Source organism: Notolepis coatsorum, assembly GCF_963971535.1.
Source record: "Notolepis coatsorum genome assembly, chromosome: 4".
Classification (NCBI taxonomy): domain Eukaryota; kingdom Metazoa; phylum Chordata; class Actinopteri; order Aulopiformes; family Paralepididae; genus Notolepis; species Notolepis coatsorum.
Window position 1 is genome coordinate 114,260,741 of NC_140168.1, and position 13,382 is coordinate 114,274,122.

Genomic DNA, 13,382 nt, shown 5'->3' on the forward strand with positions numbered 1-13,382 from the left:
TATTTTGCACATAATCTCACATACGTCTAAAAACTCTAAACAGTTTTGCACACATTCATTTAGTTATTGAGAGTAAATGTGAATATGATCACCAGTGATGTCATCAGGGACATTGAATCATTGTGTTGTGTTAATTACAGCTCCATGAAATTATGTAGATGAAAAAATAGCAATACTTATAGGGACTGCTACCTTATCATTTCATTGAGCTGTAATTAACACAATACAAGGATTCAATGTCCCTGATGACTAAATTGTGTGTGCAAAATTGTTTAAATAAATGAGCATTGCTTTTGGTGTAGTTCTCCTTCAAAGGGAAACTGCCCGTTTCCACTTCTTTTTATTAAAAAGAAAAAAAATTATTTAAGATTTGGGGGGCTTTCTGTATTTTTCACCCATCCCAATTTTAGTCGTTATGCCAATTGCCTTCCTGGTCGTTGCGTGCATTGTCCCACTGTCGGCCTGGGGAGGGTGTAGAACTACCACATGCCTCCTCCGATACATGTGGAGTCAGCCAGCCGCTTCTTTTCACCTGACAGCGAGGAGTTTCACTGGGGGAACATAACGCGTGCAGAGGTTCACGCTATCTCCCCCAGATCCCCTCCCTGCTGAACAGGCGCCCCGAGCGACCAGTAGGAGTCACAGTTTACAACGACCAGGACACATACCCCGCTGGCTTCCCATCCGCTAACACTGCCAATAACACAAGCCGGAGGTACCGCTGACAGCTGGATTAGATCCCAGAGTCTCTGGCGGTGGTAGGCGAGTGTTTAGTTCCCTGCGCTACACAGCCACTCCCCTCCCGTTTCCACTTCTACTGCTAGCGCCGTTTCCATGGTCAGCTACCTGCTAGTAAGTAAGAGATGTCAACTGGCAGATCGCTGGTCGCTGCAGACGCTAGCAGAGCTATGGCTCTGGATGCTAGCAGTTAGCTTACAATGGTGAAGGGTGTTGGCGTGGAAGGCAGAGTGGGTTGTACAACTTCAAGGTGCCTTTCGAGTGCCATCGCTGTTAGGAAGGAGCACGGGAAGGACGGTCGTAAGTACTTAATTTTTATTATTATATTGTTTTAAGAAGTGTGTTTCTAGTCAACAGCGGAACATTGGTCCTGACGGTGGTGGGAAGTCCATTCCATCATCGCGGAGTGAGGACAGAGAATAGCCCGCATCGCTTTGATGAACCCCCCAAGAGTCCGAATAGGTCTCAGGTGGGCAGAAGATGCAGAGCGCAGGGCACACGTGATTTATGAACTGCATAGCATTCATCCCATCTCAGACTGTGCTATAGGAATCAGACTGTGCTATAGGAATCAGACTGTGCTATAGGAATCAGACTGTGCTATAGGAATCAGACTGTGCTATAGGAATCTGTTTACGTCCCTGAAGTCACTGTGTCGATTCACTTGGAGAATAAGTAGATTTCTGCAGATTTCAGTTTCAGACATTTCTAATATCCTATTCCTATATTCCTAAATATGTGTCTATTAAAGGAGCTCCCGTCTATACGGAGCTACTGAGCAGTTTGATCCTGTAGATGGACTGGCTGACGCGCCGTTCTGATACCAAAACAGTCCTTTGTCCCAATGATACATGCAGGCAGCTTTACTGGGAAAATGGTATTTATTTTCCTTCACCGTGCCAACAGCATGTCTTCTTAAACTGATTAAATAATAATGGATACATTAACTAATTACATACAAACATTTTGACCTGTGACCTGCGTCGTGCGTGCGGTCAAAAACCATTGCCCTTTCCGGGTCAAAACTCCTCCTCCTACAGGTTTACCTGACGCTTAAATAAAAGAAGCGCCACCCCCTGGTCACATAAATCCACTGCACATTAAATCAATTTTGGCCGTTACACACCGGCCCCTAATTGTTAAGGCAAGCAGACATAACAATTCAAAAATAAATAAACAAAACAAATAAGAGCCAAAACATGTCATGGATTAAGTGCATCTACATTCCATGAACCAAACACAGTTTTGTCACTGGCCTTACAATGGTGCTACTTTTAGTCTGCAATTTCACAGAACGCACCAGACCTTGTTTGTCTGGAAAGACCTCCAGAACCCTGCCAAGTGGCCAGGACCCACGAGGAGCTGAAGAGTCCATGACGACTACAATATCTCCAGCTGCCAAACTCATTTTACTCTTGTCCCAGAGAAAGCACAGAAAATCACTGCCTTCCTCAGCGACCTTCACCTGGTGGAACATGGCTTGAATGTCACCCATGAATGCCACCGGTTCCTCTCTGAAGCGAGTTAGCACTCCTGGTTCCTCCTCCTTTCCTGGTTCTTCGACTTCCTGTTCCTCCTTGTTACGACCCCTGTGAGTCTAAGGGTAAAGGGCTGTAACATAACAGTTGGTTGACAGAAAAGATGGACCACGTTTGTAAACAACAATGATATTTATTGAAAGATGCAAAGGAAGCACATGTAGCTCAGGGGTGAGCCCAGGCCAAAACAACAAACAAACACCACTATACTCCAAATAAACACAATCTAATCTATGGTAAAAGAGATTACATTACCTAAACTACTCTTACCTAACCAAAACAGGAGAAAACAATGTCCAAAGGAAATGGCAGCTCACCCCATCTGTGCTTCCTGAGAAAGAGAGAAAAACACATTAATTATACAGAAACAAAAGCAGAATATATACAAAAACAAACTATAACGGACAATGCTCTCTCTGTGGCCATACACACACAAGGAAATTACTACTAAGCACCAAAGGCCAATAAACGAAATGCAATGCTGTCAAAGTTACAGGTTTACCAAAAACACAACATGCCTAGCCTCATGCCAGAGAGAGAGAAAGACTGAAGTGAGAAGCCATGTTTTAACAGGTGTGGGGTGATCCATGATTGGGTGGTGTGGATTGAGTGTTGGAGTCTGGAAAGCCATCCACCAATCACTGCTGTGTTGCAATAATGGAAGGATTGGCCTGGCAGGGACCAATGGGGAAGGGAACAATGGCTGGAGGGAGGAAACAAACAAAATGGAGAACACACACACATGGAGACACACACTGGGGAATATATACATTGGGATGTAACACCCCCATACATAAGACAAAAAACATGCCTACATAAACTACCAACTAAACATGTTTTTTTTTTCCTTTAACAACGAGATAACATCCCCGAGATAACATGCACTCCAAAACAAAGAGCTATGAAAAAACTAGCAGCAACATAAAACGATTCCACAGCAACATAGACCGAGTAGACAGCAAAAATAGATCAAGTCGACAGCAATATACAATAGAACGAGTCGACAGCAAAATAGAACAAGTCGACAGCACGAGAGATTTAACTCCGAGATAGAGCATCCGCCAACACATTCTCAGACCCCTTCTTATGCTTTATGCTGAGGTTATAATTTTGCACTATGAGCGCCCAACGCATGAGGCGCTGATTGTGGTTGTACATCCGCAACAGAAAAACCAATGGGTTGTGGTCGGTGTATACTACCACTGGTAATACGCTCGAACCGACATACACCTCAAAATGTTGCAACGCATACAACATAGCCAAAGTCTCCTTTTCAATAGTGGAATAGTTTAGTTGATGTTTGTTAAATTTCCGGGAGAAATAACAAACCGGGTGACTGACACCATCATGATCTTCCTGTAATAACACCCCTCCAGCTCCCACCCCGCTGGCATCCACCTCCAGCTGGAACGGCAGGGAGAAATCTGGAGCAGAGAGAACAGGGGAACTGCATAAGAGAGCTTTAACACTATCAAATGCATTTTGACAATCAGCTGTCCAAATGAATGGTTTGGACGGGCTACACAGGCTAGTGAGAGAAGTGACGACAGAAGAAAAGTTTCGGCAAAAACCACGGTAATACCCAGCCATCCCAAGGAATCTACGCAATTCCCGCCTAGTAGTAGGCACTGGAAAAGTTGTGATTGCAGATATTTTTGCATCCACCGGACGCACTTGGCCTTGTCCTACCTGCTTACCAAGATAGGTAACCGTAGCCTTGCCGAACTCACACTTGGCAAGGTTAAGGGTCAGGGAGGCTCCAGCTAAGCGGTCAAAGACAGTTTGCAAGGTTGTCATGTGGTCACGCCAGTTGGTCGAATAGACAACCAGGTCATCGAGATAGGCATTACAATTTGGAACACCAGCCAGGACTAGGGTCACCAGTTGCTGGAAAGTGGCCGGGGCATTACGCATTCCAAAAGGCATTACAGTATATTGCAAAAAATTGTCAGGAGTAACAAACGCCGAGATTTCCGAGGCACGGGGGGTCAAAGGGACCTGCCAGTAACCCTTTAACAAATCTAGTTTGCTAACATAGGTGGCAGATCCAAGGTTGTCAATACAATCTTCCATGCGGGGCAGTGGGAAGGAATCAGGCACGGTGACAGCATTTACCTTCCGGAAATCAGTACAAAATCTAGGAGTTCCATCCGATTTGGGAGCTAACAAGCAAGGTGAACTCCAGGGACTGCAACTTGGCTTGGCTAAACCATGTTTTAACAAATAGTCAACCTCCTGTTGCATCATGGCCCTCTTGGTGATGTTAACACGGTATGCATGTTGCTTGATAGGCACAGCATTGTTAACTTTAATATCATGGGCCAATACAGAAGTACAGGAGGGAACATCACCAAACAGAGCCATGTAGGCCTGAATCAAATTTGTGATGTCCTCTCGCTGCTCCTCAGGTAAGTGTGCTAAGTGAGTGGGCAGGTTCAATAACATCTCAGTGTTGGACAATCTAGCACCCTGATGGGCTGCATTGCGCAACTCCAAGCCATCTACATCCTCACCACTAACGTCAGGAGAGTCCGGAACTATTGGAGTTGAGGCAACAGCAGAGACGGCCAGTCCGGCTGTCTGGTCTGAGGTCTTCACCTGCACACTATCTCTGGAAAAATATGGTTTAAGCATATTGATGTGGCAAACACGAGAGTGACGTTTACGATCAGGGGTGCGAACCACATAGTCTGTATCACTTATCTTCTTGTCTATTGCATACGGTCCGGAAAAACGAGCGGAAAGAGCAGAACCAAGGATAGGTAACAGGACTAGAACCTTATCACCTGGCTGGAAAGATCGAGAAACAGCTTTCTCGTCATAGTGCCGTTTCATAGTTCTCTGGGAAGAAGAGAGCGCTTCTTTTGCGAGAGAGCACGCCTGATGCAGTCGCTCTCGAAACTGGCTAACAAAATCTAGAACATTAGTGGGTGTGCTGGCACCCTTTGACATGAACCGTTCTTTAAGAACTTTCAGAGGCCCTCTAACAGTGTGCCCAAAAACGAGCTCAGCAGGACTGAAACCAAGAGACTCCTGTATGGTCTCTCGCGCAGCAAATAGAACAAGGGGGACACCCTCATCCCAATCTTTCTCTGTGTCTAAGCAATATTTACGCAGCATGGACTTTAAGGTCTGATGCCAACGTTCTAGAGCCCCCTGAGTTTCAGGGTGGTAGGCACTGGACACTATATGTCGGATACCCAGGGACTGTAACACTTGCTCAAATAACCTAGACAGGAAGTTGGTGCCTTGGTCCGTTTGTACTACCTTAGGCAGTCCAAACGTGGAGAAGAACTTCGTCAAAGCCTTAATTATTACAGGCGCTGTAATTCTGCGAAGAGGGATAGCCTCAGGGAAACGGGTGGCGGTACACATTATTGTCAACAAAAACTGATTGCCGGTTTTGGTCCTTGGCAACGGACCAACACAGTCAACTATGACATGTTCAAATGGTTCACCGACCGCTGGTATAGGACAGAGGGGAGCAGGTGGAATTACCTGGTTTGGCTTTCCGGTGATCTGACAAGTACTACAGGTACGACAGTACTGTGCTACATCGGACTTCAAACCGGGCCAAAAGAAATGTTGAAGTATTCTGTTGTATGTTTTAGTGACTCCCAAGTGTCCAGACCAAGGGTGGTCATGGGCCAAGAACAGTACATGCTGACGATAAACTGCAGGGACAACAATCTGATAAACAGTGCTCCAGTCTGGTACCTGATCTGGTAGCCCTATCTCCGATTGTGCATGCTCTGCCAGTCTAGTACCATGGGACCTCCATGTACGCATCAAAACTCCTTCATCCACAAAATAAGAATGCAACTCTCTCCTCTGTTCTGTTTCAAGAGAAGAGAAACATTTTGCAAGAGAAGGGTCAGCCTTCTGGGCAGTAATTAGCATTTCATGAGTAACGGGTAACTTCAATGCGTCGGAACTAGTTACAGTTGTCTGTGGGGGTACCTTACTATGAGTCTGTGGTTTGTCAGCGGTATCAGAAGTTGGAGCCAGCAACTCCTCCCTGACAAAGGCTGAAGCAAAAACAGAGTCAGACAAATTAATTTCATCACCTCTCTTTTTCAATTGAGCCCGAGTGACAACACTTGCAGAAAAAACTTCAGGGAAGTTCTGTGACAAGTCATCAGGCAGAGAATCTGTGTCTGGGTGATCCAACACTTCCAGCACAGCGTTCACCTGTCCTCCAGCTAAATCATTTCCCATGATAAAGGAAATGCCTTTAACTGGCAAGGAAGGTCTCACCCCTATTTTAAAGAACCCAGTGACCAAATCAGATTGTACATGAATACAGTGTAACAGGGCTGGCACGAAACCCATCTCAATACCTTGAACCAGGACACTAGAACCACAGGAAGATTTCTCAGACAGAGGTAGTACATCAGAGAGGATAAAGGATTGTGAGGCTCCAGTATCTCGTAAGATCTGAACTGTACACTGATCTTTTGGATCCCCTGTCAAGGAAACTAAACCCTTGGAAGTAAATGGCCTGAAACAAGGATCGAGAACATCCTGATCATTGTGCATCTGTTGATCGGAATCAGGTGCCATTTTAATCAGACCAACCCCTTTGGGTTGTCTAAAGTTCTGAGAGCACGGTTGCTGCTTACGTTTCAATGTTAAACAGTCAGAAATAACATGACCAGATTTATGACAGTAGTAACATGTCCGCTCCTCTTTTGAGCGTGGAGGTGACATTTTTGGTCGGGGGTGTGTGAATTCTGAATGGTTGGGGACAGAAGGTCTCTGAGAGAAATCATGGGGGAGAAACGAGTCACGCCTATCTACAAACACAGTTTTATGGGTTAGCGCAAACTCATCAGCTAATACAGCAGCTTGCTGCAGAGTGGACACTTTCTGCTCACTCAGGTAAATTACAATACGCTCTGGCAAACGATTCTTAAACTCTTCTAATAGAATGAGTTCTCTGAGAGAGTTAAGATCTGAGGCCTTGCTTGCTGCACACCATTTATCAAAGAGAGTTCCCTTCTCTCTAGCAAACTCTACAAAGGTCTGGTTGACAGCTCTCTTGTGACTGCGAAACCTCTGCCTATAAGCTTCGGGCACAAGCTCATATGCACGAAGGATGGCAGCCTTCACAGTATCATACAATAGACTATCTTCTAGGGAAAGTGTTGAACAAACCTCTTGGGCTTTACCAGTCAATTTGCATTGAAGCAACAAAGGCCAGACCTCTCTTGGCCAGCGCAATGAAGCAGCAATACGCTCAAACACATTAAAATAAGTATCAACTTCGGTCTCTCGGAACGGAGGCACCAAAGCAATGTGTTTACTTATATCAAAAGTGTGTGATGAATAAGCTGTGGAGGAGGACATACCCGGGCCTTGTGGAGAAGTCGGTGTAGCAGAGTTGGATCCACTCCTTTGGTCTCCCAGCTCCAACTCCCGCAGTCTGAGCTCTTTTTCCACCTCAAGCTCCAACCTACGGATGTTAATAGCCCTTTCATTTTCCGCCTCAAGCTCCATTTTACGAAGCCGATACTCCGCCTCACGTGCTTGTGCCTTCTCCTGAGCCTCCATCTGGAGACGGGCTATTCTAACCTTGACCTGGGCCCCTTCTCGAGACCCAGTTGACACAGGAGAGGTCAAGTGAAAATGTGGCAATGTGACGTTCACACCTGCCTTTTCAGCACCATGGGCTTGCTCCTCAGAAGGCGGTGCTTCTGTAGGTTCACCAGGAGGACTTGCATGTTCATCAGAGACCGCAGGTAAAACAAGCGTCCCCTGCTCCAACAGCTTATCTACCACAAGACACCTGATATCCTGCTTAAGATGCTTTTGTTGAACCGAGAGTTGAAAATGTGTGGCAATCTCCACTAAGTCTGCCTTGCGGCAGCTATCTAGCGCTTCCCAAGTAGGATTGCTCAAGAATTTCCCCAGATCAAAAGTACTAACTGCCATTATTTTTTCTTACACAAATGCCATTTTTACACAAAGTAATTAATAACTATACAAGTGTAAACAAACACAGTTCACCAAATCCATCAACCAACAATTGAACACGGGTTACAAGATCCAGGCAGAGCCCCCATTTATGTTACGACCCCTGTGAGTCTAAGGGTAAAGGGCTGTAACATAACAGTTGGTTGACAGAAAAGATGGACCACGTTTGTAAACAACAATGATATTTATTGAAAGATGCAAAGGAAGCACATGTAGCCCAGGGGTGAGCCCAGGCCAAAACAACAAACAAACACCACTATACTCCAAATAAACACAATCTAATCTATGGTAAAAGAGATTACATTACCTAAACTACTCTTACCTAACCAAAACAGGAGAAAACAATGTCCAAAGGAAATGGCAGCTCACCCCATCTGTGCTTCCTGAGAAAGAGAGAAAAACACATTAATTATACAGAAACAAAAGCAGAATATATACAAAAACAAACTATAACGGACAATGCTCTCTCTGTGGCCATACACACACAAGGAAATTACTACTAAGCACCAAAGGCCAATAAACGAAATGCAATGCTGTCAAAGTTACAGGTTTACCAAAAACACAACATGCCTAGCCTCATGCCAGAGAGAGAGAAAGACTGAAGTGAGAAGCCATGTTTTAACAGGTGTGGGGTGATCCATGATTGGGTGGTGTGGCTTGAGTGTTGGAGTCTGGAAAGCCATCCACCAATCACTGCTGTGTTGCAATAATGGAAGGATTGGCCTGGCAGGGACCAATGGGGAAGGGAACAATGGCTGGAGGGAGGAAACAAACAAAATGGAGAACACACACACATGGAGACACACACTGGGGAATATATACATTGGGATGTAACACTCCTCCTTTCCTGTTTCCTCTTCCTTCATCCACCCCTGTGTTGGTAAAAGATGGTAGGTCAGGAAGGATTCTGTCTGCTGGAAGATCCGCCATCTTTTGCTCCACTGCACTGTCACTGTAGTGTTTGCAAAAGCTGCATTCAGCGATGATCTTCTTAACAGCTGTATGGGCGTTGGTGATCCAACATTTCTTCCTCACTTTGGACATTGTGTGAGTCCTTCCTCCATGTCTCTGATTCTGGTGTACATGCTTGAGAATGAGCATTGAAACATGCTGGTCCTTGGAGAGAATGAGTGGAGGTTTAGCTTCCTCTGGTGTTGATCCTCTGCTCAATCTTCCTACAACTCTCAAGAGTCCATCTTCAAACGCTGTGTCCAGCCTAGTCACTCCCACATTGTTGGGCAGACAGACCTCCTTGTTGTTAAAAGGTCATTTCAAGCAGTACCTCTCCTCCTGAAGCACTGCTGAACTTTCAAATTTTTCCAGATGGCTTAGGCCTTCTCTGGACACTTCTTTCTCCTTCACAGCTACATCTTTGAAGTCGTGTTTGTCCTGATTGGCCAGCATTTCTTCCCGTCTGCACACCGAGATCCTGTTCACTGTAGCAGAGGGAAACTCTGACTCCACAACACCACTGTTTCCATTCAGTGGACCATTAACGACCCATCACAGCACTGTCCTTATAGCATACGGGCCATTCCCATGACTGTTGATGACCTCCCAAGGTTCCAATATCTTGGGAGTGTTGGTTCCAATCAACAGGTCGACATTTTCTTTTAGGCGTGGGATGTGTACGTTGGACAAATATGACCATTTCGACAGTTCTTCAGGTGTCACCATGTTCTCAGCCGTGACTGGGCATTTTCTTCTGTGTGAGAACTTCCGGAAGAACATGAAAGTCATTGCCGTCCAAATCAGCTACCTCCAACCCAGTCAAGGAGTAAGCTGGAACAACTGTCTCTTGCCCCATGGTGCTCAGCAGGAAGGTGGTTCTTCTGCCTGCGATATTCAGCCTCTGCATTAGATGTTCGGAGCAGAATGTGGCTGAGCTACCAGGGTCTAAGAAGGCGTAGGTTTGTACAATGTTTCCGTTTGCTGCTTTCACATTTACAGGGATAATGGCTAATACACACCGGTCCTCACCGGCCCCTGTATGTCCACATGTTTGCAGTGAAGTTGGTTGATTATTGGATGGTTCCTTTAACTGTTCTGGAGAAGATGGTTGCCTTTTGATGTGAAGCAGGGTGGGGTGAGTTTGACCACAAACTTTGCATATCAAGCGCCTTTCGCAATCTCTGCTCATGTGACCAACACATAAGCATGCAAAGCAAACTCCCTTTTCCCTCAGAAAGTACATTTTCTCCTTGTGCCTCTTCTTCTGCAGTTGTTTGCACTCCTCCAATGAGTGACTGCGAGCACAGCAAAGGCATCCAGCTCTCCTAGCATTCACTGTACCTGGTAGGGATGCACCGATATGAAAATTGGCCACCGATACCGATTGTTCAACTAACACTATCGGCCGATACCGATACCAATACTTGTGGCAAAAAATAAGTAATTGTATTTTTTTTTTTTTGTATTTTTTTAATTAAACTACTGTATATTTGTATGTGTATGTTTGTATTTGTAGGCCTATTTACTTACTTAAAAAAAGGAAACATCAAGAAATATGTTTATGGTATTAATTCCACCATGCCATGTATCACTATCACTCTCCCAGTATCGTCTGGCGGCCTGCAGAGGGACACTATTCTCTCAACCAGAGCTTTCAACCACTCTCCCAGTATCGTCTGACGGCCTGCAGAGGGATACTATTCTCTTAACAAGAGCTTTCAACCAATGCAGGGGTCGGCAACCTGCGGCCTCGAGGCCGCATGCGGCTCTTTAGCCAATCAGCTGCGGCTCCCTGGCCCAAAAAAAAAAAAAAATAAAAAAAATTCTTATTTTGGAGATCGGTGTCATACTGTGACACTGAAATGAAAAAATATTTCATCAACTAAGATATTTAGTCAACAAAAGGCTTACCTGTATGCCTGATATGTGGTGCGAAATTTGCGAACAATGAAAAATTAACTTTTTATTTTATAAATGTTCCACAAAGGGAAGGACTCAAATATACCTGAATAGTTCAGGGTTTTATTTCAAAGTCGGTCTACAGACACCAGTGTTTTGTCTCCTCTTCTGTGTTTTATAAAAAAGTAGGTCTACACAGCCAGTATTTTTTCTCCTCTTCATAAGAGTTTGAGGTTTTCCTTTGTTATAACAGGTAAAAACAGCAATTAAAAAGTCAAATTTTTTCTTTTTGTTGCTTTATAATCCCATTAATGCAACAAACTGTGTGCTATAAGTATAAAGTATAATAAATCGCAAATTACTTTGGGTATGCAATTGTCAGGCGTTTTATGCTAAATGTGGGGTATGCTTGGGGATATATAAAACGTTATACACTGTGTTATCTTCATTTTAAGGGTAAATAGGTTGTGCGGCTCCCTGAGCATTTTATTTTGTGGGACGGGGGAAAAGTGGCTCTTTTGATAGTAAAGGTTGCTGACCCCTGAACCAATGCAATAGAACCATTTTGATTGACAGTCGATTCGGCCAATTACGCCACACCGCTAGCACCCACCTCCTGCTGTTCTTACCACCAATCGGCAAGCGTTTATTCATTTTCTACTTCGGGGCATGCCGCCATTGATCTGCTTGCGACTCCGAGTCAGAACCACAACAAGCTAATACGTTAGCTGCCCGGCAGTGCCTGCCGACCAGCGCGCTCCACAGGATGGCCAAACGAGACACAATGATTTTACTGCAACAAATGTTATAATAAAACAAAGCCTTTCTATACATTTGTCTGGTTGAAAACTTTATTAACAGATTGCAGAATGGGTAGTTGGGTACGGAATGAGCAACGGAATGGAACTGAGCTATGAACGGAATAATGCCTTGCTTGCTTGCTTGCTATCTTCGGGTAAATACTATGCTGATGTAATTGAACGTGTAACACTAACTATATAACGTTAATGCCACAAAACGAATGTTTGTGTCATTTTAACAGCAGATACTTTCTTAAATGCCATCCTCCCGACAGAGCGGTGTTGATGGGGAGCTCTGATGGGTTCGCTTGGTTGTGTTATTAGCATTGAACAGCTAACCGAAAGCTAGCGTTATCTAACGTTAAAGGTTTAGCCATAATGTTACGTTGGCTAAAGTTGGGGCTATTCATAATCCAGCAATAATGGCTGCAGACCTGCAAGCAAAGTACAGCAAGTTGGCAAAGGAGTATTCCAACGTAAATCACATTTTCACCAGTAACGTTAGTCTTCTGCCTCCCGGTAGCTCATGCTAGCTAACCTAGCTCATGTTAGCGTCGTCACTGAGCGACACAATTAATGACATGTTGCGGACAGCCATATCGGTGACAATGTTTAGCTTTTAGTGCCAAATGATAAGAGTCTGAAGCGGAGTCTCAAAAGAGAATGTTGAATATTTAGTAGTAACTTTGATGCAGTAGCTTGTGTGTGTGTGTGGGGGACAGTGGGGGCGGCGCCGTTGGCAGGACGTGACTGAATTTATCGGCTACTGCCATCGGCACATTCGAGCTTATCAACAAGGCACTTATCGGCCGATACCGATACCCGACCGATACATCGGTGCACCCCTACTACCTGGTGTTGGTGATGTCAGCTCCTTGGCTCTCTCAGTTATGTCCATAGATGTTACTGTGGTGGCGACAATGTTTCTTTTCACTCTGTTGGGATATGATTCAAACCTGGTGAGAGATGTTGTGCCAACCACACCAGAATTTGGATCCTGTATGTCACCAAACAGAGGGTCAGAAAGAATACTGACGCGTCGCTCCACAAACTTGATCATATCCTCGAAGTGAGCTCTTTCCTGGGTATTTTCAATGACGCCATGAGCCGTACTCCTCCATTGCTCCCTCATCTTGAATGGCAATTTTGATATTATGGCCCTCATGTTGACAGGCATGTCCAACTCCTGCATGTACTGAAGCTCCTCCATTGCATTGCAGCAGCCACGCAAGAATAAGGAGTAGGCTTGAAGTGCCTTGACATCTTCCGATTTTATTGTTTGCCATGCCAAGGCCTTTTGCATGTAGGCATTTCCTATTTTGTACTGATTTCCAAAGTGTGCCTTAAGAAGAACCTTTGCCACTGCGTAACCATGCTCAGGAGCCATATGCTGGCAGCTACGCACCAATTCTTGTGGCTGTCCTCTTGTGAACTGCTCCAGATAATACAAAGCATCAGCTTCTGTTGCCTTTTCCTCCAC